Genomic DNA, 19,989 nt, shown 5'->3' on the forward strand with positions numbered 1-19,989 from the left:
TAAAACTAAATAAGAAGTCGTCCTCTAAAATAAGGCTTATAATATGGTTCCATTGACAGAGCCAATTCTGGCAAGTGTAATGAAACAAATTCGGCTTTTATGAAGTTTGGTACAAGTTTCTTATTTGTAAATGCTGCAGCAACCCTGGTTTTGGCTAGTCTCGTCTGTCCTTAGGTACGTTGTAACTGTCTTCCTTTGTAACGTGCAAGGCTGGTTTCTACAGCTTGTTTTTATTTCCTAGATCTTAAAAGAACAAGTTTCAATGAACAAAAGAAACTTAAGAACCTGTACCATCTTATTTTAATGAAGCAGAGACCACATACTTTGTAGTTATCTCTTTTCAAGTCCAAGTTAGACTTCAAAGGCTTCACCTTTATGAAGACTCACGAAGACTTGTTCTTGCTGTCGCTTTTTGGCAGGGCTGTAGTAGCAGGTAACACCACACTGGTTTGTACTGGGAGGGAGGGATTGTGGCAACATATGCATTAAGTAACTTCTTAGATGGAAATAAACCCTTCCACAATACGTGCCATGTGTGCGTCCACCAGGTAGCAAGGTTCTTCCCCACCCTGACCAATGTTTGCTCCCTGGTTGCAGTCCCACTTTGCTAGCCACGGACTACCTCAGCTGGCTTAGCATCAGTGCCAGGTTAGACGGTTTAGAGGTCCTCGAATTCTCTGGATGATCATCCTGCAGCTGAGATCAGGCCTGCAGCCACCTTGGCATCTGATACTGCTTCCCAGCTGTCCTCTGTTTGGAAAGGTTTTGACAGGTTTCTAATTCTGAAAAAGCTCTGTGCGGTGTTGGCAGCGCTCAGGCTTCAGTTTTACTGGTGATAGATGCAACACCAGTGGTGGTAAATCATACTTAGGCTGTGCTCCGCTTCTGCGGGAAGAATATCTCTGCTGAAATTTATGTTATTCAGTGGTTAAGATCCAGAACTGGTATTAGGCTCCAAACCAATACGCAGTCCTTTGTTTTTGTCTAGATTTACTGGATACAGCACTGGTACTCAGTGTTTTTTATCATTTCTAAATGTTAGTAGTTACTGCGCGTGCCAGAGTGCCTTCACTTGTCAAGATCTACGATGGGGAGCGTGGTGTTTTGGAACCACTTGTTCTGTTCTTTCCGGTCGCCGCAGAAAACTGAGCGTTTTGACATTAAGGGAACAACGTGATTGAAGACGGGGGTTTGGGGGTAACTTGTCGGCCGCTGTGGCGATGGCTCGGGGTTTTGGCTGGCAGCGTGTAGGCTGGGGGACTTGAGGGTCTCGGCATCCTCCCGGCTGGGGGTGCTGCAGGGGCAGGTTTGGGCGTAAGAGCAGCTACATGTGGGGTGACCGTCGGATGTTCAGGCCTGTTACCATCTGTTTGCAGAGGCTCGAGGGGATGGAGTGTGACTGTGGTGTCTGGCTGGGCCGTATATACTCAACAGTTAGTGGAAGAAACCTTGTGCTCATTTGGACTTGGCGCAGTCATCTCGGTAATCCTAGTTTTGTTTGTGTGATTGAGTTAATACTCCTGTTTGGGTTTCTTGCACCAAAATAGGTTCTTTGGGTCTCTGAAGCAGGGTTGAGGCAGATAGTGTGGATATTCCCCAGTGCTGTCTTGAGACCAAATTCTTTAACTTTTTTTTTTCCCCCCTATGGGTAGCTTCTGTTGAATGCTTGCTGCAATCCTCGATGTCAAACCTCAGTTGAGCGCTGTGTTCCTTCTGCGGGCTCGTGCCTCATACTGATCCTCAGACCCAACACAGCTGAAGAATCTGAGTCAGCACATCTTTTTGGCTTGGAAAACTATTAAACGTTTGACAAAGCTGTTCGCTGTGACACCTTTTGGTAAACCGGGGCTTCTCTTCACAAACTGTTCAATCAGTCTCTAACATTTACAAAAGCTTGGAATAATCCCTGTGTTCTCGTTGATCCGCTCTTCTATAGCGTGTTATAACTGTACCGCGAGGCGTGTTAGAGTAGGAAATGTGCTTGCTAAGGAGGTGTTCTAAAATACACTTGTGCTGAAACCCCATCTGTTAAATCTTCCTGAGCTCCTCTCTTACCGACTCGAACGTTGAACGTAGTAATCGTTTACGCCGCTTGAGCAAGCCACCCTTAAAACAGGAGCGCGGTGTCCTGATGCTAGTTTCCTGTGGTGTTCAAATACATCTCCTCTTTGACGAAGTGATATCGGGCTCCCCGTTAATAGCTTTGAGATCATTTGCAATTAAATGGAGTCAAGTCTTCCAAGGGGTTTACCCTTGGACCAGTGCTCCACACCAGTATCCGAGCTTGCCCTAACTAATAGATTCGCCTGAGGCACAGGTGGCTAAATTTAGTCTTCTAGCAAGCTAGGTACGACCTTGTGCTACAAAGACTTTTTCTATTTGTGTCTATATCAAAACGTAAAGGCTGCTTTGCTATGGTGGACAGAGCTTTGGGGCTCGGTGATGTCGAAGAACTTTTTGTGCCGGATCACCGGCTGATGCTTCCAGTGTCGCTGTTGACAGTGATTAACTCCGTATCTGAATGCAGTTCACAAGGTCTACAGGTGATCTACTGGTACAAAGCGATCCTCACTGGTGGGTAGCGAGGCTTCAAAGACGACAGATGCGACTTGGTGCGTAGAGCAGATTACTCGGTAATGAATGTTTCGAATTGACAGCTGCGCTGAAGACTGAGGATTGAAAGCGGAAGTTGAATCAAAGTGACTTCATACAGATGCAATTTCCTAACTCTGTGAATGGTAATGTTTGCCCTTGAGGTAAGGTTCAGTTTATCCGTACGAAATAGCACTTTACCCCAGCTTTTTGGGGGAAGTTTTTAGAGTGTGTGAGACGGCGCACAGAGGTGGACGGTTCTGGCATCTGCTTTATTGTGTGGGTTTGCCTCCTTGTGTGAAGTGAGGCTTACTCTCCGTGTTCAACTTCAGCAGCTTTTCGTTAAGGCTGCTTCTAACTAAATACGTAATTCATCCTACGAGTGTAATGAAGATGCCTTCAATGTGTAATTAGGTTTCTGGAGATCTTCTGCCATCCTCGAAAAACACCAAACTTCTCTGAAGTTGGTAGCGCGCTGCCAGCTGAATAGGAAAAGTTGTCGCTGGGAAGTCGAACAGGAATTTCAAGTGTCTGCCGCGCTTGCTGATGTTTAGGAGCGCAGTGAGCGGTGTGGGGTTTTTTTTGGCTTGTGAAAGAAACTCTTTGCAGGTGAGTGGGCAAAACCCTTATTGTTTGGTATGGGCATGGCTTGGGACCGTCAGGTTTTATCTCCCTGGCATTGACTCGGTTATTGTTGGCACACGGGTCTCTTGCTTATTACAGGTAGTACGCATTGTTTTGTTTTTGTGGATGGCTGAAATATTAATCTGATTAACGACTAGGGTCGTTGAGTAATATGCTGGGTGAATTTCAGTAGGCGAGTGTGTGACTACCTCTATTGCGTTGTGCGTTTCTGGTCGTTGCATCTTCAGCAGAGTTGGAAAACATACAGAGAAGGGTAGTTGAGTTGAAGGCAGTGGAGCAGCTGCCTATCCTGGGGAGTCTAAAATGTCTGAGACTCTTAAGATTGGAAGCATTTCTTTAAAAAGCAGGCAACAAACTTCTGGATCTTGTTGTTCTAGGAGTTTGTGGAAGATGATGGTTTAGATGCGTTCAAAAAGTGGTTAGACAAACCTGTGGTCAGCAGGTCCATAAAATGAATGCTGGTAGGACTGGGCAGGCGTGCCCACACTAACATCTGTAATCCAGCTGTTGTGGATGCTGGAGCAGACTGCAGAAGCTTACTGCTCCCTGTAACATCTGCGATCATCGTGGGTGGAGACAGAATAGCAGGAGGGCATTTCTCATCTCAATTATTTCAACTTTATGACCCCCCTGCTCTTTCAGAATATTGGGGCAGGCTGGGGAGGCAATATTTCTGAAGAGCTCTGGAAGATGGCTTACAGATACTTACTGGAAGGCAAATCTCCGTGTTTCTCAGCACGCTGTACATACAGGTCTCCCGGGTTGTACATACTCAAAGGAGATTTGCTGTACAACGTACTGCGGCTTATGTGTAAAAGCCTTTCAAGGTGGGATAGGTAGAAACCGAAACTAGGCAAATAAAAAATTAGAAATAAAGGATGAAGAAAGTAATTGAACATGAAGTTCTTGGTCCCTTTAAAAGGGAAAAAAAAAATCTTAGAATTCCACCTTTTTCATGCAGAAAGTTGGAGGAGGTGTTCATAATGCTTCTCTTCAGCTTTTCTAGCGTGGGATGGTGACCAGCAAGCAGCCGGGCGTTCCTTTGCAGGCGGCGATCGGCTGATAGCCCAGAACTGGGCAGGCGCGACGACGAGTGAAGCACGCACATATTAATGTCCTGCTCTGTGTCATACTAATTACATGAAGTGTTTATAGTGATGATTGCAATGTTTACCGGTCCTGTTTTGATTGTGTTCGTGTCATGGCTGACCAACTGCGGATTGCTTTTTTTAGTTTCTTAGCTTGCTGATCCGTGCCTGCTAAAAATCTAGCTTTAATCGGAAACTGGGCTACTAAGCCAGCAGTCTTTTTAGCACTTTTTAGTTCATGTAGTTTTGTACCTAAACATGAAACTTGGTGTTTCGATGCCTTGCTTAGTATTGAAACGTCCTGTTGTGGAGCGTTAAAAGCTTGTAAGGCTGTGGTGGTAACTGCTGTGCCCAAACGGGGAGGTTTTGGTCCTGCCTTTCCCATGTACTGCTGCTGGTGCTTGTCAAACCTGTTCTGGAGCTGGCCTGACTCTCTAACCTGGCACAAAGCTCTCCAGGTATTGTTGGGTTGGTTTTCTCCTGTTGCTATAATGAGTTAAACTTGTTCACAAGTGAGTCTGATAAGCACAGGCAGGGGAGAAACTGGCAGGAATTCCTCCTGGGGGTTACTGCAGCTCCTTGGTTGCTCTATCTTACGGAGAACACGCTTGGGTTTTCCTTCAAAGATCTTTTTCATCCTGGTGCAAGTTTCAGACTGCAAGCATCTTCCCAGCTTTTGGGGCACATGTGGATTGTTGGTCTCCCCTAAATGGGGTTCACACGTGGAGAAGAACCACCAGGAGAGATAGCTTCTTTGCAGATTCTGGTTAAAGTCTACAGAAACTCTTGAGGAGCAGCAAAGGCCTTGATGAATGGAGATGAGAGGGGTTTTCTTGGAAGATGCCACCTCTTCCCTTCAGAGGGCTGGTGGTGTCATCTGAGGATGTTGCAAGCTTTCTGACCCTGTCAGGTGGGGAAAAAGGATCTTAAATACCTACATTTGGGTTACTGACTTGTGCTTAGGCTTGAGGGGGAGTATCAGCATTAAATTGAGAGTCTGTTAATGATTTAGTAAACCAATGTAGCGAGTGGGGAATGTCGAGCAGATTATGTTTGCTGTGAAGGCTGGGAGGGGTGAGTGCTCTCTAACAGAGCTTGGTTACCCTTTTCTTCAAAAGCCTACGAAGAACTGAAGAAACTCATCTTCAGATGTGAATCAAAGGGATCTTGCAAGAAAACTCCTTGGACTAGATGGAATTTTTAAAATTTTTTTTAAAGTGTTATTGTGTGATCCAGGCTGGGATTGCAACCTGGGAGTGTGAACTTGACTGTCTCTAACAAGACAAATGCCATTTGGGGCTTCTTTTAGACTTGACTTAGGAGGGGTGTACCTCTCCTCCCAGAGGGACTGGGAGTGGAAATGTTCCTTGTGCAGATGCTAGAAGAATATCAGCTGTGACTCATGTAACCCATAAACGGATCCTTGAAAAGGAAGAAAAAAATAATCCAAAATATGAGCAAAGTGCACCGTGATGATAGCAATACGCGGGTGTGATCAGGTACTGTGTGTTTCGGAGCAAGGTGTAAGGTGAAGGAGTGCTGTGTAGAGGCACTTAAGAGATTGCGATCAGTGTTCCTTAAAGCTTCTTTTTGGTAAGGTAGTGAGAGTTCAAAATCCCCTTTTTAAATATTTATCATAACTCAATGTTTAATCAAGGTGGATGCTCTGTTTCAGTCCCCTCTGAACTCATGGCACCCAGACGGTTACCCGGTGCTGTTTCGTCGGTACCCTCTGCTCTTGTTTTGGGGGAAGCCAAAGGGGAAAGCTCTCTTTCTTCGCTTTGCCATACAAAAGAGTAAAAAGCAGCTGTTTCACATTAAGATGTGTGCTTGTTTTTTCCCAGAGCCACACTCTATCGTTCTTCCAGGCTACTGTTCCTTGCACAGTATCTGCAGCTGTTGGGGGGTGCGGGAGGAAAGGTTAAATCATCTGGAAGTGAAAAGGAAAATACTCCTTGGGTGGGCTTTCCCAGTTTGAGTTTCAAGCTTTGGAGGCTGTATCAAACAGGTCAGGGTTTCGGGAGTGGAGGCTAGCATCGAAAGGATAATTTCTTTTTTCTTTTTTTTTTTTTTCATGATGAGAATGGTCAGGCCCTGGCACAGGTTGCCCAGAGAAGCTGTGGCTGCCCCTGGCTCCCTGGCAGTGTTCAAGGCCAGGCTGGATGGGGCTTTGGGCAACCTGGGCTAGTGGAGGGTGTCCCTGCCCATGGCAGGGGGTTGGAACTAGATGGGCTTTGAGGTCCCTTCCCACCCAAACCCTTCCATGAATATAGTTACCTTTTGTGAGCATCCTCGGCGGGACTGTAAAATTTCTGTGTGCTCAGACTGAGATGTCATTGAACCACGTCATAGCAAACGATTGCTCGCTGCTGGAAACAGGTAGTCTAGCTTCATGTTGGTAATGTCTCACTAAGTATAGGCAGTGAAAACTTTTTCTATAAAGAATTTTAGTTTAGAACAAGCAGGACTCTGTTCCAGATGAGTCAGAAGATTGAAAGAATTCCATTTCATGACATTCATGTGTTGTGAGTAGACCCTATCTGAAGTTGCCCACGTGTTTTCTCTAAATTTTGTAGTCTCCTTGTCTTACTTGAGGCACTATTCTGTTCCCTTTCATCACAAAGACCATTGGCATCAGTTTTGAAGTCTTCAATATTTTGCTGTTAACAGAACGTAGGCTACCTGTTATGCATTAGAAGTACATGCAGCTTTCAGCGGCTTGCTGGGAATGTCGAACCTTCACACACACAGAGATTGCAGCTAGGCATGCTGCTAAATAACTCAGTTTTGTTTGCTGTTCTGCTTTTGTAAAGGCGAAATTGAGATCTAGACCTGCCTGCAGCATTCCCTTGCTACGTTTGAAATGTGTGGGCTACTCATGAGTTAAGGGAATTGAGAGATATCAAATGGTTTTTGCAAGCAGCAGTATTTTTTTTTTTTTTTTTTACCTAGGTGTCAGACGATAAACACTGTTCTGAGCAGTGCCCAAGTACAGTGCCAGAATAAAAGCTGACTCTCTTTTTCTCCAGTTGAGCAGAATGAATGTAGATGTCAGCTCTGGGGTGTATTCAGGAAGGAATTTGCAAATTACTGAGTCCAAGCGGAGCTTTGCTTCAAGAGCAATTGTTGAGGCATTCAGCTTTCTGCCCAGCTCTTTTCCAGGTGCTGAACATTTTTGGTTTGGGCAAAAAGACGGCAAAATCTACCCAGCAAGGTATGGCTTTCCCTGTTTAACGCTGCTACTTTCCATGTTTTGAGGGCAGGCAGCCCTGACGTGTAGTTTGGGTTCTTTCTGCTTCACTGCTGCTCTGCTGTCCACTAGACAAAGGTTTTAAAATTTACTGATAATTGACAGATAATACTGCTTATTTATTCCCAGCTAGTTGGCACATAATGCTTATTTAGTCTATGCAATCAAAGTTAGTCTCTTACTCTTGCCCTTCTGACAAGAAGTGGTTATTTATGTCTAGCTAATATTAAAGGGTCAGCGGCGAGTTAGGTCAGGTCAATGAAAGCAGTGGTGGATGTGGGAGGAGGATCGACTACTTCTGCTGTGAGACTTGGGGAGGATCAGATGGAGCTAACAGGAGGTAGGTTCAGAAGAAGCAGGACGTTGTTTTTCAGGCAGTGAATAGTAGACTTGTTGAACTAGCCAAGGGCTGTTGTGGCTACGAAAAGTTTGGGCAAGTTCAGAGAGGAACTGGATGAGCTCATGAAGAGGCTGCAGAGAGTGTTCTTGAAGACCCAGAAGTCCAAACTGACTTGGGAAGGCCTGGAAATAAAAACCAACAGAGGTGGAAGAGTGCATGGAGAAGTTATGTTTGCTTACCCTCTTCTTTCCCTCTCCCAGGCATCTGCTTATGGCTGCTGCTTCACGCTGGAGGTGAAGCTAGGTGGGCTGTATTCTTTGGTTCACCTCTTTCGCTCTCTGAGGACACAGCTTTAGGTATTTTGCTGCTCTCCTCTGAGCCGTAGCTGTTAGTGGTTTCTGGTGAGCAAGCAGAGCAGTAGATGGGTGGAGGTGCAGGTGATACGTTCTAGCTGCTCTTGTCTGACTGAAGCTGAAGATGGGGACTCACTCCCTCCTCTTTCATGCAACGTGCAGCTTAAATTTGCTGGACTTTCTGAGTTGTCACCCCGATACTTTCATTACCCCCTGAAGAGCTGTTCCTTATGTGTTGGCAGAACAGGAGAGGGATGTTTCGTGCTGCAAACTCATGTATTCACTGATTTTTTTAACCATTAGGCAGACTTTTCTTTGGGAGTTTGTTTGAGGTGAGGATTTAATACATAAAAATGCTCTTGCTGGGTTTCCTTTTTCTAGATGAGGCTTTTGAATGATAATGTATTTGTCTTGGAACAGAAATACATTTAAAGTTTTATGCCAAAACTGTCTGACAGTGATGAGATCTCCTGAAAAGACTTCCCTGCACATGAGAAATGGTCCAGAGACCCCTTATTTTTCCATATGGGCGTGGAACGCTTTGGTTGAAAATCTACTCACCCGAACTATTCGTTGATCCAGGACTGATAGGTCCCTTCTTCAAATAAGGCACTTGTTTCTGGACAGCTACGCATTCTGTTTGCTGCTAAGCAAAGTTCTCAAGTTCTCACTGTTTGAGCTCGATGCGAGTGCTGGAGCATCTTGTTTGCTCTTGAGGTTTTGTTTCATCATCTAATGCCATCAGGAGCTCTCTTACCTCTTTTGCCATGCTGGACAACATGAAGATTTTGGAGTAGGACAGCGTCCATTAGGTTGGAATTTTAATATCGTTTCCATGCTTTAATTTGGTAACACTATAAATGCCTCAAGCTTAAAGATGACAAGTGGTTTTTTTAAAGTATTACCCAGAGTTTTGTGCTGCTAACTGGTAATAAAATAATAATGAGCTGAAGTACAAAAGATCCAAAAACTGTCTGTGTACCGGCTTCCCAAGAGAGCTAATAAGGAATGGGTTTGTAGAGTCATCTTCCCTGCTGTGGCAGAAGCGATGTCCTCCTCCGGGAGCCGAAAAGTGTCTGTGGTATACCCCGAACTTTCAAGCGCTGTGCCTCGGAAATCGTGTCTCTCAGTTCAGGCTGGCACAGATTAGCCCGGCCCCTGGAGGAGATGAAAGACCTGGTTGTGTACTCTAAGGTAGCAAATATCATCTCTTCACAAGCTGCCCTCAGGGACATTAGTTTTTGCTCTGAAACTGAAACAAGCCTTCTCATCTGCTCCTTGCTTTGAAAAGTAGTGGGGGAAAAACATCTAGTAAGGCTTAAAGCTTCTGGTGTAGTCTTGTTCTCTCTCACTGACAGCCAGAAGAGGTTTTGGGCGTCTGTGGGGCTTCTTCAGCTGATGCGATGGTGTTTTTCTGAATATTGTGGCCGTTGAGGGCTGAACAGAAACGCTGCTTGTTGGCAGTGTGCTGAGAAGAGGCGGCTTTGCCAAGGTTATGTCAAGCGATGCAGAGGAGCGTGTCCAGAATACAGGTGCGTGGGACCCAACCGTGCCCAGCTCCACGCCCCCAGATGCTTGTATCCTTCTGGTTTTGGCACTCTGTAAAATAAATAACTCTTCTTCCTGAAGCGAGTTGTCTGATAGGAAGCAGAGGATTCTTTAGAATCAAAGGATTCTGCGTTATGTCTGCATGGTCGTACAAAGCCAAGGTCTATTGAGTTCAAGCTGAGATACATGTCTCCAAGCCAAAGGCCTAGCTAGCACCATCAAGGAAATGTCACAGAAAATGGGTTCGGTGTCTGGAGGTACTAATTAAACACACACAAAAAAAAGTTTAATTATCTGTCAAAAGCTAGAAAGGGTCTTTCTTGCTATTTGTGGTTTTGGACTACCTCTTTCATTGTCGTTCTTCCTTCCATAGCAGCTCTTGCAGCCTCCTTAGTCTTCCTTTCAAGAAGGGATGTGATCCCCTGGACAAGGAGTAACGGCTGTAAGCTGAAGGAGGGGAGATGGAGATGAGATCTGAGAAAGAAATTCTTCCGTGTGAGGTTGGTGAGGCCCTGGCACAGGTTGCCCAGAGAAGCTGTGGCTGCCCCTGGCTCCCTGGCAGTGTTCAAGGCCAGGTTGGATGGGGCTTTGGGCAACCTGGGATAGCGGAGAGTGTCCTTGCCCGTGGCAGGGGGGTTGGAACTAGATGGGCTTTGAGGTCCCTTCCAACCCAAACCACTCAGTGATCCTGCATAATGTTAGGCTTTGGGCAGCGAGGCTTTCTTGAAAAGGAAAGACTGGAGCTTGTTACCATGATCAACTAGTGCTCCAACTGGGTTGTCCACATATTCTCGCTTGTTAACCATTGCTTTTTCTTGCTGCAGGAGGTAGCTTTCATTATCATGCCACACTTGCAGCTAAACAAGGTTCCTGGCTTCTGGGCCGGGTTTAACGTGTGCTGTAGTCGTGAGCCGAATCCTCTCGTTACTCTGGGGTCCTTCGTGCTTTGCTTGAGCCATCTTGCTACCGGGTGGGATTTCTGGGTGAACCCAGCACCACCAGTGTACGGCCAGGGAAAGGATGGAAAATGAGCTCTGCCTTTTGAACCTCTGGTGCTTTCAAGATGCTGGAGTCCCATCCACATGAACGTGGGAAGAGTTGTGTTTGCTGTGCTGCAGGTCAAAAGATCTGTCAGTAAATGTTTTGTATGAGGTGAGGATGGATTTTTTCACCTGGCCTTGCCAGTAGGAAGTAGCAGAAGGTGACCAGCACGGCGGATTTTCTCACGCTACACTTTGACTCCTCCCTAACGTGCCTGTTGTCTCATTCTTCGAGCAGAACGTGAACAATACCTAACCCCTGGTTCGAACCTGATCCTTAGGATCGTATGAGATGACTTATTTACTTTTATTCCTGAAGTAAATCATTGTAGCATAGAGTGGGTTATAAACAAACTCTTCCGTTTAGCTTCCTTGTTTGGAGATGCCACCTCTAGCTAGAGGTTGGTATTTATGTAAAGAAACCGAGGTGCTTTCTGGCCGATGAACCCGATTTGGAATTTTTATGCACAACTTTTGTTTTTCCTTCTAAGTTTAACTGAGGTGCGTTCAACGCGGCAAAAGAGCAAGCTTCACCGGGTTAAAGGGTGTTCAGCGTTTAAATATGTGGACAGTCATGTTAATGAGATACTCCTATTCTTTGCCCAAGAGTGCTTTCAGGGTTATGATGTCAAGTAACTAAATGAAGCTGCAATCCCTCTTTGAGCATATAGGTGCTTGCGTTTTCTCTTTCTTATAGGGTTTTATTTGGTACAAGTTTGGCTGGTTCTTCCTTGCTGCAGCCTTTGACCCGGTCAAATAACTTGCCACAACTTTAGTGTCAAGTAGAACAAAAGCTTGCCTTAAATGCTTTGCAATAAATTTAATATTTGGGGATACATTCAACTACCTCACACCTTTTCATTTTAGAGGAATGGGTGTCACTCCCCGCTTGCACAGTGAAGCTGTGGAGCAGCGGTGTGTGTTCCTCACCCCGGTGGTTGGCTTCATTCAGGAACTGGTGCTGGGTAATTGTAGACGAGGATTAATTAAGACAGCTGTTGTGAGCTCGTGGAGACTTTTGAAGTCTCTTACAATGCCATTGAGCAATCCTTGTAGCTTCTTGAGGACAGAAATCATGAATGACATTGGAAAAGCACGTATATGACTTGGGCTGGCCTGACAACAAGTTTATGAAAGTACAGGGCAGAGGTAGACCAAATTCCTGCACGCTTCAGTCAAAGCAGCGTCTCTTGGCAGCATGGTGATGGCGACTTCAGTCTACCTTGGGCTTGATGTTGGAGAAAGCGAAAAAGTTCTCTGGTACAGGGTTTCCTTCTGCTGTGTGCGGTCAGGGCGAAGAGTGACCGTTGTTTTCCCCTCATGCGCCTACAGAACAAGCAGTTTGAGAGGTTAGCATGGACCCTTGAACTTCTACCACTGCTGTAATAGTTAAGAAAATAAGGATAAAAGTGTGAGCTTAGGTGTAGGCTTTGAGCGCCCGTGAGGCACTGGGGAGCCCGGCTGCTTATACCCTGTATGGGAGTCTAACGTGGTATTTCAGCGTGTCGGAAGAACTTGTCTTCTAGATGACGCTCAGAGCTGCTCAGAACTTAAAGTTGCTCTTTAAAAATTTTAATTTTTATTAGAAGAATCCATGTGTTTTCTTTGGAAGGAAGTTAAATGCCCAAGTTGTGAATGCGGAACAGTGTGTCTCTGGAAAACTCTATCCAGTGTGACCAGAAATGGTTTCATTTTGGTTTGACCTTCACTTCCCTGTTACAGCGCGCTCCCTCTCAGAAGTTGGTGTTTGGGCCCTGTTCTGCCCTACAGCTATATGCTCTGGAGGGTGTTATTTATGACGAAAAAGGCACAAAAAAAAAAAAAAAGCGCCTCGTGCTTCACTCTGACCAAAGAGCCTGGAACATCACAGGAGGTGGAGCCAGCCTAGGGATGCTGCGTCACAGGAGTTCAGGTTCGGGAACCTGTTTCCCAAGGTGGGGAAATACAGTTTACCAAAAGCAAAACCCAAAATTACTGAAGAGCAAGAAACATCTATATTTTAAGAAAATGCTGTCATCTTCTGAACTAAAATTCATGTTATTGCACTGAAAGCTATTAGTTTGCCCTGATGTGGTGTAAGGAAAAATACTAGATTTTCCTGTAAGAAATGGTGTTTGGCTCCGTTTCATCCACAGTATTCTTTTTTTTTTTTTTTTTTCCTTTTCTTCCTTAGCAGAATAAAGCAAGATTGGAAGTTGCTTGTATGAACTGTTGCATTAAGACTTTCTAAAAATGTCCTTTCTTCTTTTCCAGATTGACTACAGATATGACTGGCTGGCTGCTCTGCTGCTCCTGTGCCCCAGCACTTGCTACCCTGTGATTTCAGATAACAAACATAAGAAGTGAATTACCAAACGTGCGGTGAGTGTCATGTGGCTTGATATTCTGGAGCATCTTAGCATAGAATTCAAATATTCCTTCCTAAAAGAACCAAAAATAACTATATACAAGGGAAAACACTATAAAATCCAGTAACTTATAACCAGGGTATGTGAAATATCTGTCAAGCCTGTGGAAGGATGCTTGGAGACCGCAATGCAAGTTGTTCAATTCTTATTCCTTGTTTCCATTTTAATTTTTTTTTTCCTCTCAATTTTGTCAGCATTTTTCACCTGAGGTAACTTCTCTGGGAACTTGCATCCCTGATTTACTCTCCCTGGCTTTATTTTTAGAAACGTACGCATTGAGCTGAGAAGTAGGTAGCTACAGTGCTCCTTGTCAGAGATGAATGTCTCCAACAAGGAAACTGGGTAGGGTTAAAGTCAGGGAGAGTCCAAAGTCTTTAGTGGTGAACCGAAGCTTCTCCAAAAATGTTTTGTTACCAGGAGGAGAGTTGATGTGCCCTGTATTTAAGCATTTGTTCCAGTGTGACAAGTGAAATATAGGCTAGGTTGCCTATTCTATTACAACTGGCCTCTGAAATGAGCAGAAAACTCAAAACTGAAGGTGTTGGGAAAATTTTCCCCTCCAGAACAGAGAAATCGAAGGGAATAACATTTGTAGGTGAGTGAGTGACTCCGGTGCAGAGAGATACCTTAATTTCATGAGATGGGCAATAGTGATGAAAGTAAACAAAAAAGCAAGTGTTTTGATTTGATAAGTGATGACCTTGAGAGCAGTGAAAGCTTCTGCTTGGCAGGAGGGGGGTTTTTTGGGTGCAGGAGTGAAACTGGCACTAGATTTCCCTTTCTGGACTTGTGAAGAAACATATCTATGGCACCAAACCGCATTTCTGTTCAAACATAAGCCAGCGCAGGCTGAGTGATACTGATGAAGTAGTTGGGGCATTTTGTTTAGGAACATAATTGTGTATCATCCTTTGGGAAATAGCATTTCTACTTTTGGACAAAATGATGTGACAAAACAAATTCTTTCTGAATTGTAATTTCCTTTTTGCATTTTGTATGTAGAACGCTTAATGAGCTCTTGCCTTTTGGTAATTTCAGCTGGGGGGGGGGAGGGTAGATGGATGGACAACGGTTTCAAGCTTTCAGTAGCTTCCAGCCTGGAGGAAAAATCTGTTTTCAATTTGACTTGATATTGTATCTCAAATTAGTTTGCAGCTTCATCCCCTAAAACGGATTTATCTTTTTTTGGTGCCAGTAGTAGGAGTGCCATTAATTGTTAGAGAAGTCTTTAGTTTGAGCAATTCTGACTGGTGCAGTACAGTGCTTTTAATATCTCCACATGAGTCCAACGGAGACTGTAGTCATCTGACTGTGCTTCATTTTATATTGTTTCGTCTTAAAGATAAAGCCCCTGAAGTCTAAAGCTTTGTTGATGTGATGTGGTGGAGGGTTTCTTTTGTGACTTGAACCCTTTGGCTTGTTTTTCTTCATCCTGCCTGTACGACATCTGGGATCTTGGGAATGTTTGGGTTTTTTTTAATCAGATCAATCTGTTTCTGTGGGGTTTGGGATTGTAGCATGTTTTTTCACTTGGGCAAAGCTTCTATCTGGCTCACTATGTCTAATTTGTTCCCCCTCTCATTCTCTGTTCGGCCACTTACACCTGAGGATGTGGATTCTTAGCAGACTCCTAGGCAGCATGAATGCTAAACGATACAACGAGGAGACCCATCCTGTCTTTATTTTTTGATACAGTAGCAGTTGATAATGCATTACTGAAATTCTTTACCAATTCCAAGACACTGAAAAGCTCCCCTGCCTCAGCCGTGGATCTTGCTCCCAAGCTGCCTACGCTGGTATCCCGTTCCTGCCTGCTTTTATCTTTATGTGTATTTAATATTTAAAGAAACTCTGTTTCTCCAATTTCGTGACTTCTGCTTGCCCATACTCCTCTAAGCTAGCACCCCGACTCACGTCCTTACTCATTCAAGGAACATTTGTGTCTTTATCCAAGTGTTCCCTGCCTCAGGATCCCCAAGCCGAAGTGCGCTGGCCTGATTTCTTCCCAGCTCCGGTGAAACCAGTGCCAGGTGCTTCTACTCCTGCCTTTGTGCTGCGGAATCAGGCATTGTCCGTGCGAGTGAGGAGTTAGCTCTAGACTCTGCCATGTCGTTCTCCAGTGTGCTTGGTGAACCACATCCAGGTTGAAGAATCTGGCTTTAGGAGCAGATTTTTTTCCTGGAGAGCATAAATGAACAGTGGTTAAATGGTTAAATTCCTGTCTTACGCAGTTGCTCGCGTGTTACGTCTCCATTGTGCTCACTAAGGGGTGCGTTGGAGTGGCTTTCTGCATAGTAGTAGATAGAGTACATAGCGGTATTGTGGTAGACCTGGGCCAATGGTGGCTTGCACAGGAGAACACTGGGCTAAGGGATTGGGGTTGACTGCAGAGTGGACTTCTCCAGGTGGTGCTGGAGGAAGCTAGCTGGAACCAAAGTCTCAACCAATGTCAAAAAGAGGGAGACAGCAGTGAAAGCTGTAGGTGCCTCCACTGTTCTTTGGCCACGTATTGAGAGCGGTCCTGATGATGTGTGGTAGCTAAAATATCCTTCTGTATGTGAAGCTTTCTGGTTGTATTAGTCATCCATCAGGCTTCTGGATTATTTAAGTGCTGAAGCTCTCCTCAAAGAACAGCAATATCTATTTGTAGAAAGGTACATAATGTGAAGTGCAATTCCAGTATATTAGAGCTACACTACTTGAGATGTTCTTAGGAATGCTGCTTCTCCTGTTGTGGGACTTTGTGATCTCTAAAGCCTGTATCAAAAAATCTGTCATCTTATAAGGCTTCTAGTTGGGCTTAGAGACTCCAATGGTGATGCCACTAGAGCTCCTTCTCAACTTTCTCCACAAAATCACTCCTCCTGTTCAGTGCAGCGTAGCTTCAGCTGTTGGATGTTGGTCTCCAAACACTGATAAACCCGGAGGAAAAGAGGACAGTGTCTGAAAAGGTGCTCTGTAGCCTTTTCTGTAGGAAAATATTCTTCCGCTAGGCATGGGGGAGCCCCTAACTCAAATAGTTAATGACCAAAACCTTCTTCTCTAACTCTTCAGCTTGTAGTGACTTGATGTAAGTCTGAAAACGCCTAGAGCTGAACTGGTCCATTTTTGAAGCTGTAATTCATCTGTCTCTGCTGTTTACAGAAAATCTTTAGGACAGCTGCTAGCAAGAAGGTTAATTACACTACAGCATGATAATATTCTCGTAAACTTAGAGAAAACTCGACTCTTCATGACTTTTGCAATGCGTACAGCGTCGCTCCATCGTATTCTAACCTGAGAATTAAACGTGGGGTTTCATGTGATGTTTGAAATTCATAGACTCGCAAAACACTTGTTCTTGCTTATGCAGTCTGGCTTTTATGTAACTCATTATTTTTGCTCAAATGTTGCAGATAGTCTGTTTCCTCTAGCAACAGCCACCAGATGTTTAGCTGAACAAGACTTAATTCTTTAACGTTGACCTGTAAGAAATGTGTGAAGGCGAACACGGGGGTGGAACAATTGTATGTCAGCACGATTTCCATTTCCTTGCTAAAAACCCAGTGTAAGCCTTGCAGTTTCATTCGAGCGACGATGGATCCTTATTTTTTGTGGTACGCTATGAGGCCTTTTCCATGGTTTTTAATGTTTCCATAAATGTCCTGTTGGGAGGGGGGGGATGGGATCAAGCTGTCTTACGAGAATTAGCATTACTTGGGCAATTAGCACTCTATGGGCTAAGTCTATCTGGTGACTCTGCCACCGTGCCGATCCTGATGTGCATTCTGGTTGTCAGCTAGGCTTCTTACCTACCTGTAGGTCTTCTGTCATCAACTCTTGTGCTTTGCTCGACGGACTCTTATTTCATGTTTCCGTGGGAAACCGACTCCTGTCTCGTTTTTTCAGCTGGATGAAAAGAGTGCACTGATGTTTTACTGGGGGGCACGGGGTGAGTAGTCCTGATGGTGACTGCTAGAAGGTCCATGCAGCTCTTGTCTCCAAAACATCCCCATTCTAGGGCTTCAAGTAGCACTGTCTTTCCAAGACCGCTCTGCGTGGAAGAAGACTGTACAGGGACTCTTCTGCTGGGGGTGAATGATCTAATACCTGGATTTTTGGATCTGTTTTCTCCTCTGGGTCTGCAAAGACTAGATAAATCAAAGCAGAGCTGTGTTGTTTCCCTTCTCCACAAGGATATCTTGCTCCAGATCCCGTTGTGTTTCCCCTTGTTGTGCAGTTTGAAGAGGAAGGTGTGTGTACTGGACAGCCAAGCTGGCCATAAGCCATAACGGTGGTCTCCTGGCTGGACCTTCAGCCACTCCCTGAACGGTGTGGTTGGTGCAGGTACGATGCACCTCTTAAGAATCTAAATGCATGAAAAGCTGCATAGATAAGCTTCAAGGATAAATTTATTGGCCCTTAACTGGGGGGTACTGGTGACAGGTCTGTACCTGAGAAGTATTGATTGGGTGGAGAAGTGTGACTCTGCGAATGGCTTCAAGATTTCAGGGGTTAAAGTATCTGCTGGTTTGGGTTAGAGATGCTTCTGCTAGAAATAGTACTTACCTGGTGCTTCAGGACACAGTGCGGACGCTCCAGTCTTCACAATTAGGGATTTTGGTCCATGTTGGCCTTCGTTTTGGTGCTTTTTCAGAAGCTCTAGATGCCTTCCCACAAAACTTTGGCATTGCTTAAGCAGGAGGTAACTTGCATGTCCTTTCCTTCTAGTAAGATGTGAGACTGGTACTCGAAGTAGTACCTCAAACTCCTTTCCCTTGTACTGCTTGCATTAGGTTTGTGTTTTTGGTAATTCTCAAAACTAGTATGTGGGGATCCTTACAGCAAGACCTTGCTGATGTGAACTCACGGGCCACGTGCTCGCTGGCCACTAGCTGCAGTTTTACTGCATTTACTGGCTGTTATCATCCTTGCACAAATGGCATTTGTTTCTCCTTTAAGTACATGCTAGATAATTCCTTTGCAGAATGCTACCGAATTATTTTGCTTACTAAATATCTGCCAGTTTTGAAATTCAGTATTTGCTATCCTTTTTTCTCCTGGTGGGATGGGGGAGGGAGGCCGCGCTACATCCCAGTGTTACAAAAAACATGTGAGGGTGGAAGATGTGGCTGCAGTTTCAGGGAAAGCTGCTGCTACTGCAGTTAACACAAATGAAAGCCTTTATGTTCTTGGCATTCTGCTCTTATACAGGATATGAAAAGAGCTACTGAAAATTACCAAACAACAGGGGAAGCAGAACTCCTCGAGTACATGCATTTATTTTTGAGATGTTGGAAGAATCAGAAATGTCCAATTGTCCGCAGTTTCCTTAGCTGTCTGTTTAATGGAACAACAGCGTGTGACAACCTGCTGCTGCTGAAAAGGATGATACCATCTACCCATACCTTTCCTTGGGCTGTCTCTGAGGCTTTTTTTAACCTCTCGGTAGGGATTCAGCTCGGGAACCTGACGTGCAGGTCTGGAGTTGGCTCGCTGAGAGGTCAAATGAGTGCCGGAGCTGGTGAAATGGAGAGACTTGAGTGTGTTTGGTGGACAGAGGAGCAGGAAGATGCCCTTTAGGGTAGCTAGATGTTAAACAGGGTAACCCATCTGATGTGTATGCACCAGGCATGGCTGTTCTGGTAACCTAGGGGCTACTTGACTCTTCTAACCAGCTCATCTCTGTCTCCTTCATTCCCCAGGAGACACCTAAAGCCAGGCTTTGATTCCCACTCCCTTGGATCTAGGACATGGGTGTTGTAGGAAGCTGGGAAAGGGAAGGTCAGAATGAGGTGCACGGGCGTAGGGAGGTGGTGGTACACTCAGGCACTGCTCTTCGTGACCCGTCTCTGGGGTTATGAGGTATAAATGCCTCCCTCCTACCCAGCACCAGGCTTGGGAGTACTCGGATGTGGTGCTTCCCATTGCTTGTCTGTCCTGTAGCACCCCAGCGTGCTGCTGGTACCGTTCGTGAAGCCGTCTTGTACGTTACGGGCAGGGTGTTGCCCTGTAGTTGAAGAGCCGTGACCCTGACCCATGGCTGCCAACTCTGGGAAGCTCCTTTGGGCTGGAGTTGCCTCGTCTTAATGCTTAATTTCAGTTTTTAGCCTGTCTCAGCCTGGCCGCTAAACTACTAAGGCTGCTGTAGTCTAGACTAATCATGGTCTGTTAGATCCCTGGGGATGGGGTGGAGGAGTCTGAACCTCTCTGTGATGTGGAAGCAGCATTTCAGGCTTGTGGGGTGCTGTAGAGGACTTGTGGAGCCGTTTGGGGATTCACCTGAAGGTTGCCACTAGGAAGAGCGTGGAAAGCGGATAGAAAATGTTACTGGGATAAACCGACCGCTGAGAAAGGTTTGCTTGCTGTTTGCTTTCCTCAGGTCGTGAGAAATCTGGAGGTAAATGCTTAATTATTTCACTTCTAAGGTTTCAGAGGTTTTTCTCATCACCTTGAACCCTCTTTCTGTGCTTCAGCGCTTGCGGTTGATTGAATATTAAACGTGTCACCGTGTATCTGAGGCACTATAAGATCGAAACCAGAAGCAGAGTACATATGGAGCTTTGACTCGCACCCAAACTCTGTGGTTGTGCTGTCGTAAATAGATCTGTGAAAGCTGTTTTCGAGCGGTGCATGGATGCTTAGTCTCACTGATTGCTTTCCTGGAAAAAAAACCTACCGGCAGGAAAACTACAGCTTATTAATTGATACGATATGTATCCGATCACCACGTAGATCAGGTATAA

At 45.1% G+C, this 19,989-nt stretch overlaps 1 protein-coding gene across 2 annotated transcripts in view; it reads left to right on the forward strand.

Annotated features, from left to right (window-relative positions):
• Window positions 1–19,989, forward strand: part of CSNK1G1 (casein kinase 1 gamma 1) — a 106,637-nt gene that overhangs the window by 8,251 nt on the left and 78,397 nt on the right. For both annotated transcript variants that reach the window (XM_075765022.1, XM_075765023.1), the window contains exon 2: window positions 13,110–13,223. The gene's annotated coding sequence lies outside the window, so the exon portion shown is untranslated. The remainder of the gene's footprint in view (window positions 1–13,109; window positions 13,224–19,989) is intronic.

The sequence above is a fragment of the Balearica regulorum genome, chromosome 12, assembly GCF_011004875.1.
Source record: "Balearica regulorum gibbericeps isolate bBalReg1 chromosome 12, bBalReg1.pri, whole genome shotgun sequence".
Lineage (NCBI taxonomy): Eukaryota > Metazoa > Chordata > Aves > Gruiformes > Gruidae > Balearica > Balearica regulorum.